At 41.4% G+C, this 16,848-nt stretch overlaps 1 long non-coding RNA gene across 2 annotated transcripts; it reads left to right on the top strand.

Moving 5' to 3' along the window:
• The first annotated feature begins 245 nt into the window (after positions 1-245).
• Positions 246-12,874, top strand: LOC122179181. Of its 2 annotated transcripts, XR_006178563.1 has the most exons (5): positions 246-405; positions 3,900-4,414; positions 7,819-7,910; positions 11,583-12,080; positions 12,298-12,874. It is a non-coding gene; the product is annotated as an uncharacterized LOC122179181 (long non-coding RNA). The 2 variants fall into 2 exon arrangements; XR_006178564.1 differs by lacking the exon at positions 7,819-7,910.
• Positions 12,875-16,848: the final 3,974 nt, after the last annotated feature.

A 16,848-nucleotide genomic window follows, 5' to 3' on the forward strand; every position in this document is an offset into this window, starting at 1 on the left:
CTGTTGGGACAGGAGGGGCGTTGGACCAGGTGGCCTTTAAAGGTCCCCTCAACTCAAACGATTCTAGGTTCAGTGTTGGTCTGCATCCCAGCCCCTAACCAGTACCCGCTGCTCTATCCTCTCTAGGGCCCTGAATAAATACCTCATCCTGGGCTGTGTAGCTCCATTAATCATTTATGAGGCTGGATTGGCCTGTGAAGAAGTGTTTCTAGGCTGCTGAGTTCAAGCAATAGTGCAACGCACAGGGTACAGTGTAATCATTCTACAGTGCCAACCATCACTGCTTTATGTAACACATGGCTGGGAACATCGCTCCTGTTGGTTTAATTGACTCACTGGAGAAGAAACAGGCAAACACAAGCTGATAACATGAACCACATCTACATCGGTGGTGGCGCATGCAGGGTAAGATTTCAGCATCTCACAAATGTTGTTTTACTCCTTTTCTTTTAAATGGAGTTGGAATAAACCTGAAGTTTAGTTTTCTTTCCCCTCACTTCTCTTATTTTTATTACATGTAAGGTTTTTCCTTTATTATCTGTAGCACATATTCCTTTTATTTCTACTTTTAGACATTACATTTGGAATTTTTCCTTCCTGCTTTCCACAAGCAATGGTTCGTCAGGCTCAGACCGGTAACATTTGCACATGCACCCCACTCTGTATTTGAGATGGGAATTTATCTTAACAATGATTTCTAAACAGTCAGTGGATTATTCCAATGAAAGGAAAGTAGAATGGTAGAGACCCATCAAAAATCCAGAAACATTTCTGTTTCTGCTGTGGCCATTTCTGGAACAGAATTCCCACTAAATCATCATGGCACTTAAAGAAGTGAAAACTGCCTGATATGTTCCCCTGAAACATTGCTGTTGAATGACACTGCCCCGAGGGACTGGAAAAATTGAGAGACATCCTGACATTAAGAGCTCTTGCTGGGGATGATGGCTTTGGTAAAATTTGCTTGATAGCTGATTGCTAGCTGCTGCTCTCTGACATTACAGTTTGTATCAATACGTGGCATACAGCATTTGTTTATATGGAAGCTTTAGAAAACAGCAACTTCTGATGCAATCTCGAGCTGATTCCAGAAGCAAAGCCCAAGAAATTATACTGTTTCGGGACCACCAGCTGTTTGCAGCCTTGGACACACTGAGATACTTTATGGGCCGTCATTTCTGTGGTAGTAATGAACTCATAGGATTTTAAAATACATCATTTTATTATTCAAAAAAAAAAACCCCAACAATTTAATCAAATTTTATCCTCTTGTTTTTCTCCTATGGACGCTGTCCCACAGGCTCACAGTGTACACAGCAGCAGCCCACCTCTTGCTGTGGTATGCTGGTAATTAAAGAATATTCATAAACTGATTACAAGGCATGCTTTCTTGATATCCATCAACTCAACAGCCTTTCTTCTTGCCTTGAGAAACAGGCTTCATAAAATAATAAAGTGGGTGCTGGGACCAGTTCAGAAAAGAGAAAGATGTTTTGAAATCCTTTATTTCAAATGTGATTTTAGCAGGTGGGAGTACCACACTGACACTGTTCAAAAAAGCTGACAAAGATCACTAAAGAGGAAAAAAAAACTAAACAGCCTTTCCTCAGATGTTACAAAAATGTCACATTTCATAGGAACGCTTTCAAAGTGGAAGATGTGTCCTGTCCTGATGCATCAGTTGCATAATATTGTGACATTTACATTCTAATGATAACTAAACTTTGATCTTTGGGAAATTATAGAGCAAATCATTTGCTGCGATTTTGCCACCTCCCTGCAGGAACTTGATGCAGCCTGCAAGCCTCACAAGGGTTATGCAAACAGAAAAAAAGAAGGTAAAATATTGGGAAAGGTGGCTGTTTGTATTGTGTGTGCACAGAGAAGTTATGGGGATTAGCCAGGTTGAACGCTGGGGTTTGAGAGACGATAGCTGCACAAAACCAGTGCAAACACTTTCCTCTGCTTAGGAGGAGACGGAGCTGAAGATGTAAAATTAAATCTCTCTGTCTGCTACTAACAGTGGCTCTTGGGAAATTTGGAGGCTTAAGGAACTGATGAAATTTGGCTTTTTTTCCACAAAACCCCACCGCAGAAATAGCAGTCGGCAGCACTACCACTACACTACCACAGGAAGGAAAGCTTGGGAACACCTCCTTATAGTAAATGGCATAACTCTGACTATGGCTTAGTGCAGTATTGCCAGTGCTGTCCTCTGAGCAAGGTGGAGACTGTGGGGTTTACATACTAATGCAGGGTGTGCTCTCATTTGTCCTAATACACCCAGTTCAATGATTCATCAGGCGCAGAAGTATTTGCCTTGCTGGTGAAGCATTCGGATGCTGCTTGAAAGCAAATTCCCATTGTGCAGTGGAGCCATTGTTCATTTTCTCTCCCATAAAGCCAAGAAGAAAACACTTTTCCTTCACAGATTTTGCTCCAAAAAGCCTAGCAGCTACTCAGTTTTAAGGGATTATAGTATTTGCTCTGGAGCATTGGGAAATGGCTGCACTTAGTGCAGTAGGAAAGAGAAATCGTACCTGGGCTGGCACTTAAGTGGCTTAGTGGCTGATCCTGGTGGCAAACCCTGTGGCTCAATGCTATGTTAGTAAGCAGGCTCCATACAAAAGGGGACATTAGGGTAAGGTAACAGCTGGAGCACAACAGCATATAGCCAAAGGATTTTTTGGCCATGGTAATTGTCTGCACCATAACTAGTGCGTGCATTGTTGTGCTTCTCTGATCCGAAGAAGCTTTTGGGTAAACTAAGGTCTCCCAGAGGCAAAGACCTTCTGCCCCAAAAGAGATTTCACCAGCAGTCCTTCAAAATGCCATGTGGGACAGAAGTAACTAACTTCCATGGATTCAAATCTGAGCAACATTTAATAAAGTCAGCTATTCCCTGGAAGTTTCACTGTAGGAAAGCATCTTACTGGTGCCAGGGCACTTGAGAGAGATAGTCTTTGGTATAATTTTCCAGGCCCAGATTATCAAGTGATATATATGGTGTGTATTCCAGTAATTCAATAATGCTGTTCATGTACATCTTTCCAATGGTACTGATGTGGAGAAAAATATCTGCAGTGAAGGAAACGTGGTTTTTACTGGTAGAATTCTCTCATAAGCTATTCAAACAGTAATTCTACGCAATAATACAATATTACAATACATAGAAGAATGCAAGTCTCAGGTCTGGAACTGAAACATGCTTCCTGTGATTGGCTCGGAGTTCTTGATTAAAGGTTAGAAGACAGTGTTTTTGTACAAAGGCAGATTTCCATAAGACTAAATGCAAACTGTATAAATTATTGTTGGTTTGCTTTATTTAAATAACATTCAGTCAATTAGTGTTTTATATTTAATTACAGTAAATAGCAATTCATTATTTCAAATAGGTTTAAAGCCTAATAGGCATCTCCAGAGCAAATACCCTTCTTTTGTGCACAAAACTGCTTTCAGTTTCTCAACCTTTTGTAATGTAAGCACAGGAAAAAGAATGAAAACATGTATAGAAAGGCAGATACACCAGAACATTTTGTCTATTCATTTTGTACTGGATAGTCAATATGACAAGAAAAATTAAAGTGGGATTTAGAGACACTTTTTTTTTTACCTTGTAGAATGAAGAGCTTTCAGGATTTTACTTTAATTACCTTCTTGTTCAGTTTTTCCTTTGTTGTCTAAAATCATCAATGAGACTTTTGTCTTCTATTTTCTATTGCTATAAATCTCTTGAGCAAAATTGCTGCTTTAGTGTATGAGCAGAATAGAACTGGAGACAAAAGCACAGAAATGTTGAGGCAACAGATCCCATTAAGAAGAGAGTGGGAGAGAAAGAGAAAGAAAGTACATCTGGCTGAAGAAACATTTCTAAATATTTCCATTTCTTTCTCCCATAGAAACTCCCTGACCTCTTCCAGGAAGGCTTCCCAGATCTGCTGTGAAGATAGTAGGGTGGCAGATGCAGGGAGAGGCTATGGGCCTCTGCTCCACTCCCCTGCTTATCTGTGACACAGGATGATGCCACAGCTCCAGCCTCTTCCCATTCCCTTAACCACCTCCCACTCCTAACCTATCCCTAAAGAAACTTCTGAGCTCTCCACAAGAAAAGATCTACAGGAAAAAGGACACTGGGGAGATCTGCTACCAGATTGCTGGAAAACACTGCTGGGATTGCTAGGATAAATCTCTCACTGCAGAAATGCTGTGGCAGACCTCTGAACCTGCTTGAAAAGCTTTGCACAGATCCCAGAACTCTGCTGTGAAAAGATTCAGTTTTTAAGAGACAGGATTTCTCATCTGGTCAAAGGTCTTCATAAAAAGCTTCTGATCAGTTGTGGAAAAGAAAATACTCATTAAGAGAAATTATAAGTTAGTCAACACCTAACAAAGATATGTGGAAAAGAAATGCAAGGTGAGGTCTTTTTAATCTCCTAGTTATGTTTTTAAATTGCGTTTCTAATACGGGGTGGGGGGAGCAAGATCTGTGAAGTTTCTCTGGTATGTAAAAACCCCAAGAATCTGACACACCTTGATGATTTTTAATATGAATGCAAATAGCATTCCTCTGGTCCAAGTTGTTCGTTTTCTAAGTTTTTAATGGGTTTGGCCTCTGGGTCCTTTATTCTGGAGCAACTCTAGTGCAGAGAATAATAGGCTTCCCTCCAGTTCCACTGAGCCCCAGGAGATTATTTTCACCTGCTACAGCAGCCCCTGCCATGCCTGTGAGCAGCCCTAGCTGATGCTCTGTGCTCAGTGGCATGCACCCAACAGCAGCCACAGCTCTCAGGCATTATTATGCTCATCCACTGTGTTTGCCCAGGAAGAGATTTTTATCTGGAATGCCATTGATTCAGGTTCAAACAGTAGATGCAACAGAGAATTTTAGACTTGTAATTTGTTGTCTCTGTGCTTTATGTGGAAAGAGCCATTGGGTCTGGGCTCTGAGACACCTGATGTAGCTGTAAGTGAACTTTAAGCTCCCCTTCCTATTCAGATGATTCTATGATTCTATGTTTTTACTTGCTGGTTCTATGGTTGTTGGTTGGTTGTACGTTGGTTGTACTAACTATGGCTGTACTAATCTGCTGAGGTGTTCAGAAGATGATAGGACTGGATCCATCCATAAAAGATTTAGTAGAGTGCTGTCAGTTTCTATGTAATGTCTAAGAGAATTTCTGTTGGTAGAACTTGAGTTGGGGCTTTAAAAGTGTTGGACCATGGTGTTTCTCTGCAGGCTCAGAAGAGCAGGTCTCAGGCTTCAAGGTGTAAGTAGGCCTTTCAGCTTCCCATGCTTACTAGCTGTCTGCCTCTGGCTGGCAGAAGTGCATTACAGAACACTTTTGCCTAGAAAAAAAAAAAAAAAAAAGCCTCTGCAGAAGACAAGATTTAAACAGGCCAATTCTTATCAGAAGGCTGCAATTGAATTTCGAGGTGAAATTTAATAGCAGCTGCCTTAGCCCAATATATGGCTTGTAAAGTGAAAGTCAGCCAGACAAATATCCACTCATTTCTCTGTCTGTCTATCTGGTATTTATTCCACTTTATGGCCCAATCAAGAGAGGAAACCATAAATACAACGGCGTCTGTGAACTACCTTTCCAGAGAAATCTGGTGCAGGCTGAGCGCTGCCTCTCCATTAAGGCCAGCAACCTTTAGAACTGACAGTTTTCTCTCCTCCGGCATGTACCTTACAAGAGATCCCAGACATGAGGAAACCAAGGGCTGCCATGACCTTGGCCAGCCTGGCTGAGTGTTGATGTGTGTGAAGCCTCGAGAGCAGGTCTGGGGACAAGCTGGTGGGGAAGCCATTGGCACCATGGCTTGCTGTCATTCTATATGAGGTAACAACCAGGAAAGAGGAAATCGGGGAGCCACACCTGGAATATTAACAGCAGGCAATATTGTTCAGAGAGGCCTAGGATATGAGCTGGGCCTAAGGTTGGTTCTTCCATGGCCCATGGTTCTGCCTTCAGAAAGGTGGTGAAGAGCTACTGGGTTGCTAAGCCACTTCCAAGGAGGAACAACGGCTTCTGAAGCAAAACCAGTGAACCAGAAAAGTTATGCAGTGATCTGAAAGGCTTTGTCTCACTTGTGTATTATATCACATCTTCCCTGTAAATATGTGATGCTGTAATGGTAGCTCTGGTACCATGGTTATGTTAATCATGTACCGATAAGTCCCTCAGTGTGCTGTGTGCTCAGGTAAATTGTGCTGATTAGCCCTTCTAGAGGGACTAATGAAAATCACATTAACAGTGTTTAACAAAAAGGTAAATAAGGAAATCTTTTGGAAGTGGGCAAATATTTATCATCAGCCATGTACTGCTGTGAACAAACCTTCTTAGAGCAGCTGCTGATGCCGCTGTCTACAAAAAGCCATACACACAGGTGAGGAGTAAAGCTTGATGCTGATAAAATAGGTAATGTCCGTATTTTGTTTTGTCACTGATGAACTTGCAGTAATTAAACTCCAGGATTAACTTAAGAGAACGAAGTCATTATAAGGACAGTGAATTAAGACCAAATGATTTTGTAAAGCCAGATAACTTCTAATTCAAAGGCACTGGTCAAGTATTTTCATCATTAATATTGCAACTGTAATGCCTTCACCTACTAAAAAGAAAAGTAGTAGGTTGAAGGGAATGAATGAACATGATTGTCTACAATACATTTATATTGGCATTCACCGTAATAGCCTTTGCAAGATTAAGAGAGGATTGGTAATCTGCTTGCATTCACTGATGTTGTGATAACAGAAAGCGACATTACTTCCTTTGAAAACCTATGCAGTGCTTTTTCTTTTAGAATAACTGCAGAATAATTCTGCAAGGAGTTTTGGAGTTGTTTCATGATGGAAGTTACTGAGGAGCGGTACACTCGTAGCTGGAGACGATTCTCCTTATAACTACATGGCTACATCCCACAGACAACTTGCCAACATTAAGGAATCATTTGTCAGAAATGCATGGAAGCATCAGCCTAGAATGGTGTACAAGCAAATTTAAAAAACGTTTTATAACACAACCTTTTACAAGATGTACAGACTTTAATTTAAAAATATGTAGCTTATTATCAGTAATAGCAGTGTCTGATGTTTCTTGAGAGTACTATAGCACTAACTTCTCCTTTTCTATAAGATGAATTTTTGAAATTGATTACAACATCTGTTGACCTGCACAGTGGCAACTTCATTTTTTAAGCTGCTCTTTTCCAAGATCAGAAGAAAATCTCCCTTTCCCCATCTACACTACTGCACTGCTGGCGTAGAGCATCAGTGACAGGTAGCTTTTCCCATTTCCCTCAGACATGAATCCCAGTCATTACCAAATGCAGTAGTCCTGATTGGATGGTGGAGGGTAGGATAGGAAGCTTGTTTGATCCACCATAGCAAATCCTCTGTTTAAATTGGGAATCTTCCAAATTCCCATCATCTGTGTCTCAATACCGTTCCTGTATACTCCCAGATGAAGGAAAACATATCGCATCTTTGCATGTTTAGCTAAGAAAAATCAGTTAAGTCACCAGAGAGATAAAGTTGTTGATATAGATAGCAATTTTGCATTATAATTTGAATACTGGACTCAGAAAAGAGGATTCAAAACAGTAGGTTTTTATCTGCTATCTTGGGATGCTGTAGGAGGGCAGCAGAAACCAAACAGCTGGAGTATGTGGGTTTTCTCTTCACTTGAAAATCCCTTTATTGAAGAGGGAGGAAAATCTGCGTATCTGATGAAAAGTATGTTTGTGTCTAATCTTGAAATAAATGAAAAACAATCCATTGCTTTGGTAAAAGTTTTCTTCTGTACCTCTGCCAAGGTCGCTGAATGCATTCATCCAGAGAGAGAACAGACCTTGAAAGGGAGCAGTTCTGCTGTTGCACCATAGCAGCTCTCATAGGACTCAAAAGGGTGAGAGAGTTTTCTTATAATTACCAAAGCATTAAATAAAACTAAAACTGTTTTCAAATACTTGGCAGTTCAAGGTCTCACCAACCTAGAAGGGGTCTGGCAGTACCTGAGAGATTATTGCAGACAATGAGTCAGCATACCCGTGCTCATTTCCCAAGATCCCAGGTCACCTAATTTCAGAGATCCCACTGTGAGCTTTCTGTGTTGCAGTCTTTCTACAACTGGGCTTGTTGTCAAGCTGTTTCAATTCAGGTCAGTCTGTTCTCTATTTTTCTCAATTTCTGCCTTAGAGAGAGGTGCCATTGAACAATTCAGAGTGCATGCATGGGTTAAGTACTTCAAACGTATTCCTCTTTGCAGCCAGCACCCTTCACCTGAAGTAACCCATACTATTTCAGGAGTTTTGTTGGGATATATAAACAGCAGGGTTTCAAAACATAAAAGCTTTGCTAAAAAATAGTTCTGTTTCAACGCATCCAGGCTGTTTCCTACAGGCAACTGCCAGAGTGCCTGCCAGCACATCTGCCTACCTGCCATAGTCCTCCAAACACCAGACAGACATATAGAGATGAGAGCTGTAGTCTCAAAGCAGTGTCCTAGGTCTGTGGTGGGCAGCATGAGGACCCCGAGTACTTCAGCCGCTTATCTATGGGCTACTTGGAAGTCCTGGTGTTGCTGCACTGGTGAAGCTCTCAGGTTGATTGGTTGTGGAGAAACTGAAGGTAATTCAGATCAGGCTCATTCGATCAATGAAGAGGAGGCCAAGGGGCAATCTAATAGCAGCCTACTTCTTCTCAGAAGGCACTTACAAAGACAGTGGGGTAAAATTTTTGATAGTGACCCTTTGACAACAGGAAATGGCCACAGACTCTGGTTTGGGAGGTAGAGAATGGACATTAGGATAAAAGGCTTTACTAGGGTGATAGTGCAGTACCAAAGCATGTCGTCCAGCACGGTTGTAGAAACTCCATCCTTGGAGGTTTTTGATATTTGACTGGGCAAAGCCATGGATAACTTAATTTTGTGTTGGTGATAATCCTAAAAACCTCTTAGTAGGAGGTTGAATACCTCTAGAGGGTGTCTTCTCACCAACACTTCTGTAATTCTGGGGTGATCTGAATGCTTGTAGGAGTCCCAGTCTACAGACAAAAAGGATCACAGGCACAAACAACTTATTATTTTCCAGAAAAATATGATTCATTCCAACTTCTTCTCCCAGGACAGCCATGTTATGTTATTCTCTCCTTCCTTAAGCGGCACACTTATTGACTTCCCTCTCTGTGAGAATTTATGAGGTTTGTTTTGGCTTGCAACAGAAAGCATTTGACATATGCAGGCTTCCTGTGGAATGGCATGAAAGGTGTTGGTCAGCCTCAGTAAATCACTGCAACAGCCAGGCAAGCAGTGAAGACATGCAGGTAGGGAGCAGGAGCACTGTGACTGCCAACACAAGCCCTGCTGTTTGTGGCTGCACTGTTTCAGCAGACAGGCAGCATTTCTAGGCTTTTCTCCCTTCAGTCACTTTAGATGCTCAGGGTGGAATTGCTCTTACCTTTCTTGTTCTAGGAGGGAAGTTGGAGAACCAGTCTTGCTATTCTCTTGTTTTTTTTTTTTGCTGCAGAATCACATAGGGTTGTCCTCCAAGAATCAAGAGGTTAAGAGTATTTGCAACAGTCTCTGCCAGAAAGCCTTGCTGCTGCCTACACTTTACTTCAAACAAATTAAAGGCTTGCCTTTGATTTTTTATTTTTTTTTTAACCACTCAGCAGCAGCAGCAGCACAATTTGAGCATGTAAAACAGCTCCACTGAGCACACCAGCTGAGTCACTGCTTTTTACCACAAACCTCTCACAGCAGAAGCTGGAGAAATCAATAACGCCGTGCAGCTTAGTAAAACTGCTGAAGCTGTTCAGGGCTCTTATATAGAAACACACCAAGCGTTCATAGTGGGAAAAGCAGCTCACCTCATTAACACTTGAAAAAAGCCTTTAAGTTTATAATCTGCCAGATGCACTGAGGTGCAGTCACTGCGATGAGGGGACAGGTGAAGAAAGATAGGAAGCAAGTGGATGTGCTGGTGCCACAAAGGGGAGAAAGATCAGCTTTAGGTATTTTCACTGAGTATTGGAAGCTGTTCATTGCAGTCTGTGTTGCATCGTGATTCTGAACACACAGCCTGCTTAAGTACACAAATCCTACACAGAGGTAAAAGAGTTCTTCTTACATTGTAATGCTTAGTGGTAAAAAGGCTGGAGTACCCATCCCCTTGCAACTCATGCCATAAAAACTGTTATTTCCATGAAATCATACTTCACTGTCCTGTATAGAAGCAATAATAGTGTGCCATAGCCACTGTGGATTTTGGAACCCAAGATATTCTCTCCACATACACAAAGACAAGAGTCTTACAGATTGCTCAGCCTATAACATTGCTAGCAGGTAGAGTCACGGCTTGGGATCCCAGAGTAGCAGGCTATAGCTGTCTGCAGAGCAACTTGAAGCAGTGAGTATCCTTCCAATTGGCCAGTGGAAGGCATCATGGCACCCTAATGCTGCTTATCTCTCTTTCTTTACTATTCAGATCACAGTTTAGCTGTTAATATCTGAGGAACATATGCAGCACATCCCATATCATACACAGGCCATAGTAGCACTGGTTTTGCTAGGGATGCGGTGACCTTTTAGATTTGACATTTTTGTATTAAAAGAAAATCATTCTATTTGCTTTATATGACATGCAGACATCCTAAAACGATTCCATTTCCCTACTGATTCATGGTATCAGTTCAGTGATCTGCAAGACATGACAATTCTCAGCTGTTAAGAATGAAGCTGTAAATGGTAAAGGATAATCTGATGGTACAATAAAGAGCCAAATAAAGCAGAAACACCCCCCAAACCCTCCTCATAGGCATCTAGATCTGAATAACTTTCCTTACTACCTGTTACTGATAACTTTATTATGTCCTCTCCAATAATTGTGTTACAAGAATCCCAAAATTTGGGGTAAGACCAAAATGAATGCAGCAAGGCAGGAAGAGTGCAGGCATTCTGGCTCATACATACGTATTTCTTTAAGAAAGATTTATCTTACTGCCTTTGTTTTGGGAGGCTAAAATAGCAAACAGAAAACAAAGACACATCTGTAGTTAGTGATAACATTCTCTTCTGTTTAGAGAGAAACAAAGAAAAAAACTCCCTGTGCAGGAGAGACAGGTGCACCAAGGAAAATTCCCAGCCTCTCTCCCTGTAGCCAGAGGGAGCACCAGGCACATCATCTCCAAGGTCTCCAAGCTGAAATTCTGCCCCAAGCAGAAAACATTTTTAAAGAAAGATTTTAGACTTGCTTCCTGCAAATAATGGAGCAACTTGCAGACACTGAGATGGGTTGCCTTCAGCAGCTCTATCACCATGTTCACACCACAGGACCCAGCCAAGAAACTTCCATGAGGCCACCATGCCCACACAGCATGGTGTCCCTTGATAGGGCGCACTGCATCCAATTTCTTTATGCTAGAACCATCTTACAGATAAGAAAAGCAAACTCACAGGTACAAAGGAGGTGGGTTTTTCTATTTTTTATTTTTTATTTGTTTGTTTGTCTCAATGTATGGGCAAGACACCTGATGGCCCAGTAGGCTTTCAAAGTGACTCAAATTTATGTTTTTTCAGACCCACATTTGTGAAGATTGACTGAGCAAAATTTCTTCTCTGTTATTGTGCATTTGCCTGTGAAAGACCATCTTCTGAAAGGTTCTACAGTCTCTCTCCAAACTTCTTTGTTGTACACCTGGAAATGCTTAGTGCATAACTTCTGGAAGCTCAGTGCCATCTGTAACTGATATACAAGCACCAAAGGCTTGTGATAAGGCTCTAGATCCATTTTGGCAGTCCATTTTGGCAGTCACTCTCAACTTATGGTATCAAGACTGGCTGCAGACTGAAGAGATACCACAAGTGCGTAAGACATAATGCACAGTTCAGGATACCTGTGAAATGAGCACAATTATTTTGAAGGCACCCTCATCAGCCACCTAGTGCACAGGATCAATGCTTCAGTGAACTCCCTCAACTCTACCTTCCTACTGCCAGAACATCCCAGGATTTGGAATTGGAATGATTTTCACTAGCTTGCCTAGCAAAGACCAGATCACAGTCATTTGCACCATGGTGAGTACTTAAGGATCAAAAGTTTCTGATTGAACGGTGGAGATGTCCCTGAATAGAGAGGAACTGCAGCACTGGTTGTGGCCAAAAGCAGAGTGTGGATGTTATTTGCACATTTGTCCTGGCTAATTCTTTCACTAAATGAGATTCTTCAGCTATTAACCCACCCTTTTTTTTTAATGTATTCATAGAATATTATCTATTGAATTTTGTTTTACAGCGAATCTGATCTTCAGGTGCAGAGGTTCTTCATCATCAATGGCCTTCCTCTCAGATGAGATTGGTCCTGGTGAAAGGGTGGAGTGGAAGAGGAGATGACTCTTATATGTATATGTAACCAATGCAGGACTTCTCTGCTAAACCTGCTCAGAATGTGCACTCTCCCCAGCTGTGCACATCCTCTGCTAAAACCAAACCAATGGACCCATTTGCCACAGACCAAGTAATCCCTCTCATGAAACAATGATTTCAGCCTGTATCAAAATGATGCAGTTCAGAAACTTGGTAGGAAATGTTGCAGTTCAGTTATCAGACTCCAAACTGTTCTGTAATCAGGTGGATCATCGCTGAAGTCACAGATGGTATTTTGTATTCATATGTGTCAAATACTTGAAAACAGCTACTATATACGTTAGGCTCCCTGAACTGCATCTCTACCACTGAAATGAGAATGTGACCACAGATTTATCTAACAGTGCTGGATTGTCACTTGGAAATAAAACTGTAAAGGATTGATTTGCCTGAACAGAACTGAACCAAAACTGTGTTGGGAAAAGATAATTTCAGTAAAATCGAAAAGAGCTTTTTTGTTGTTGTTGTTGTTCATCAGTGAAATTAACTTTCATTTCAGATTGCATAAAATATTACATTCAAATAAAAAAAATTATGTATTGAGGAACAATTTAAACTTTTTCTGAATAGAATATTCACTAAGCCAAACATCGTCTCTGCAATAGTCACTTCGAAATGAAGTGTACAGAACTGCTCTTAGGAGCCCTTAAATTAAATGTGACTAGTACTTCTACAGGTCAGTGTCTCATTAGAGAAGAAAGCAAGCAAACAATAGTAACACAAAACTGCTCCGTCAAAGAGCAGAGACTTGGAGTCTTACTATCAGCTATTTTCTCATAAAATTGCCTAAAAAACAGAAAAATTCTGAAAAGTGAAAATGTATTCATTATGAAATGATTTTACATTAACTCGATAAACAATAAAAAAATGGTATGAAGATTTTCTGCCCTTTGAGAGATGCAATTTTATTGAATTTAAAATGATAATAAACCATTGAGAGCCTACTGAGCTAGGTAATGAATGTAACACAGCAATTTAAGAGTTCATTTCTGAGGCTCTATAATAGTTTTCCGAGTTTTGGTATCTTAGTGGGGTTTTTATGCTTGTGCAATTGCAGTAATTGAAGTAGATTATAAAAATGATTCTCATGCAGACCTTTCCGGCAGGAAAAAAAGAGATGGAATCTGAATGATATTTCACCTGGGAAAATACAGAAATCCAATTTTCCTGTAACATAACGGTTAGAAAGCCTCTGCCTGCAATCTCATTATTATAGTGAATATGCACAAAATTTAGATTAAATCTGATACGCTCTCCTGGTTCTCTTCCCATAACCAGTATGGGTAGCGTAGAGCGAGGTACATCTGACATGTCTGAGAGGAGACAGGGATTTGACGGACTCTCATCACCACAGATTCACCAGCAATACATTGTATTAATGTTTTCTTGTAGCAGTATTTGCCACAATTCACTTGACAGGAGAAGATGTGCTGTTGCCCACACCTCATCCAAGCTGTAGCCAAATCTAGCCTGGTCTTTGTAAGGTCTTTGTAAGGGGAATATACCATGGGAATACATAGAGATGCATAGGCACTTGCATTTTAAATGGTGAAGAAAGTGTGGAAGATTTTATGTCAATGCTAAAGACAGGAATTAAAATAATTATAATGCAGGGGCCTAAAGAGCCCTAACAGCAAATCTGCCCAGATGAAAAGATGACATTAGCAGGCTAAAGGAGGACAACACAGCTCTGGGAAGTGCACGATGCTTACATGCAACAGAGGTATTTCATAGAATCATAGAATGGCCTTGGTTGAAAAGGACCTCAAAAATCATTGAGTTTCAACCCCCCTGCTATAGGCAGGGTTGTCAACCACCAGACCAGGCTGCACAGAGCCATATCCAGCCTAGCCCTGAAAGCATCCAGGGATGGGGCATCCACAGTCTCCTTGGGAAACCTGTTCCAGTTTTCTAGGACCTAGTTTTCTAGGTTCTAAGATTGACTTAAGCAAGATGGCAACACCAAAAGCAGAAGGTGCATCTCTTGTTTCTAGCTCTGGCTGGAGATGTTGGATTTGGAAGGAAATGAGTGCTCAGAGACTGAGAGAGTGCATTTGTCAAGATGAGAAGAAAAATGGATTTTGGCAGAGTGTGTTGAGATACTGTGTCAAGCCATGATGATGTGCAGCAAGTGAGAGATGGCAGACTTAGCATCCTCACAGACACAAGAGGTGAGAATTACATGGAAAACTGGAATGCGATAGAAAAGAAGACATAAATAGTGTAAGAGCTTGAGGAAAAAGAAGCATCCAACTGGTGAAAGGTAGCTAGAATATTTAAGCCAGAAGAGCAGAAAGTGGGACTTGTACTTTGGTAATATCACCCACCTATAACAAAAAGGTAGAACAAGCCAGAAAGACAAGGATGCTGCATGTGAAAGAGCTGCAGGAGAATGGAAGGGAAAGGTGAAAAATTAAAAAACCCACACTTTTAACTTGTAGATTGGGTTAGAGGCTTGTAGCCCTTCTGCTTTTCAGCTGTGCTGGACAGGGAATAATATGCTGACGTGCCTTGGAAATGCATAGCGGTATTAATGAGAAAAGTCTGTGTGATCTCAAGTACTGTGTCCCATAAACATGCATCAGCCACATTCCCAGGCCAGCATCTTGGCAGTCTCTGAAACCGCACACAGAAAACACATAAAACCCAGAGAGGTTTCAGTGATGTGTAAACATTCACCACATTTCATTCTGTAAATAAAAATCACGTTTTCTGAGCAACAGTGACCTCTGCAACTGAGGAGCCAAGTCTGCTGATCCACTCGCACACATATGCACAAAGCAACCCTGGCTGTATACGCATTTCTCCCCAGGATAACAGGTTCTCCTGGCCCCACAGCGCACCAGGCACTGCGTGGAAAGGGAGCGGCCATCTGCACACTCCTGATTCTCATCATGATAATAAGCCCATTTTTCAGAACATACTTTGCATGTGAATGCACGTGCCTAGCATTTATATCAGCAGCATACATGGCGTTGTTTGAGCAGTGAGCTCATTAGCACGCCAATGCAATGTGCCACCTGAGCAGGAGGGAGCACACTGAGCAGAACCCAAAGCCTAACCCTAACCTGGTTGAGGGCAGGGTAAGGGTGGCAAACCAAAGCACTGTATCTAGCACCAGGGAGAGACAGACTTTGTATTTGTTATGCATTTTGATTGCTGGTTCTAATAAACTCGCATGGCAAGGCATACAAAGAACAGGTGTGATGAAACACGTGGCTTTCAGCAGAGCTCTGGGGAGCAGCCTGCAGCTGACTCGAGGCATTGGCTGCAAGCACAGAGCCTGGCCTAGGCTTGGTTGCATCCAAAAATCAGATCAAGGGAAGAACAGGAAAGAAGACAGCTGAATTCCTGAAACGGCCTTGACATTTACAAGTCAGTGGGAGAGGTACTGTAATTAAATGTTACTGTTATAGAATGATTATTAAAATATCCAAGAGAACTGACTGCATCTATCATATTAGCATTTGTGACTGAAAATCATGAAAGACTGGTATGAGTTTTGCTAAGCAGACTGAAGCTGTTGTCAGTCGAGGCAGAGAAGAGAGAAAGGAAAGTTTGAATCATGGAGAGGAAATAAGTGTAGAGGTTTGGATCCCCAACAGTTTTGAAGAAAAAGCAACAAAATCGGCAGTTGGCTGAAGTGTATTAGTTAATACCTACCCCTGGTCCAAGGAAAACAAATAATACCCATCAGTGAAAAGTTTGGACTGGTTGAACTCCATGAATGATCTCCTTAGTATTATGTGGCTCTTATTTGCACTAGAAAGACTGTTATCTAGAGAACCCTAGACTGTACCTACATCAGAATAAAAACCATAGCCTAAAAGAGACTGAATTCTTGCAGAGACTTGTTCTGTTTTGAGGGTCCTCAGCAGGGGGCTGAGGGTGATCTAAGTGCTTAGACGCATACACAAACCGCCACAGAAGCAGAAAAGTGCCAGGATTGCTGTTGGCTTCTGGAGCAGTGGGTTGTTTTTGCTAGGGAAACTTGGCCGGGTTTTGTCTGCTTTGAATTAGATATGAGAAGGGAAAACAAAAACAAAAACAAAAACAAAAACAAAAACAACTTCAAATCAATGAGACGCTATCCTACGTAGATCTGTGGGCAGTCAGGAAAACTGTTTCTGTCCCTGCACTTCTGCCTTACTACAAGACATGATTACAGTCTCTGCTGCAGCCAAGAAATGCAATTCAGCTGCATCTGAAACATTAAAAGAATCTTGTAAGCAAATCTTTTCCTCACCATGTACCTGTAATTCCCTGTTCTTCAGGGTAGCTCCTGTTCACAGGCAGCAACTTTTGATGGCTTTGTTTCTCACAAGACTACCTCTCCTTGGAAGAACCCTTTTCTTTCCATTAATATTGAGGTCTGGATGCATGTTTGTCCTCCATACTTTTCTCAAGAGCCTCCAGCCCA

Source organism: Lagopus leucura, unplaced genomic scaffold (assembly GCF_019238085.1).
Source record: "Lagopus leucura isolate 7727_CA_CO unplaced genomic scaffold, USGS_WTPT01 Super-Scaffold_100002, whole genome shotgun sequence".
Taxonomy (NCBI): Eukaryota; Metazoa; Chordata; class Aves; order Galliformes; family Phasianidae; genus Lagopus; species Lagopus leucura.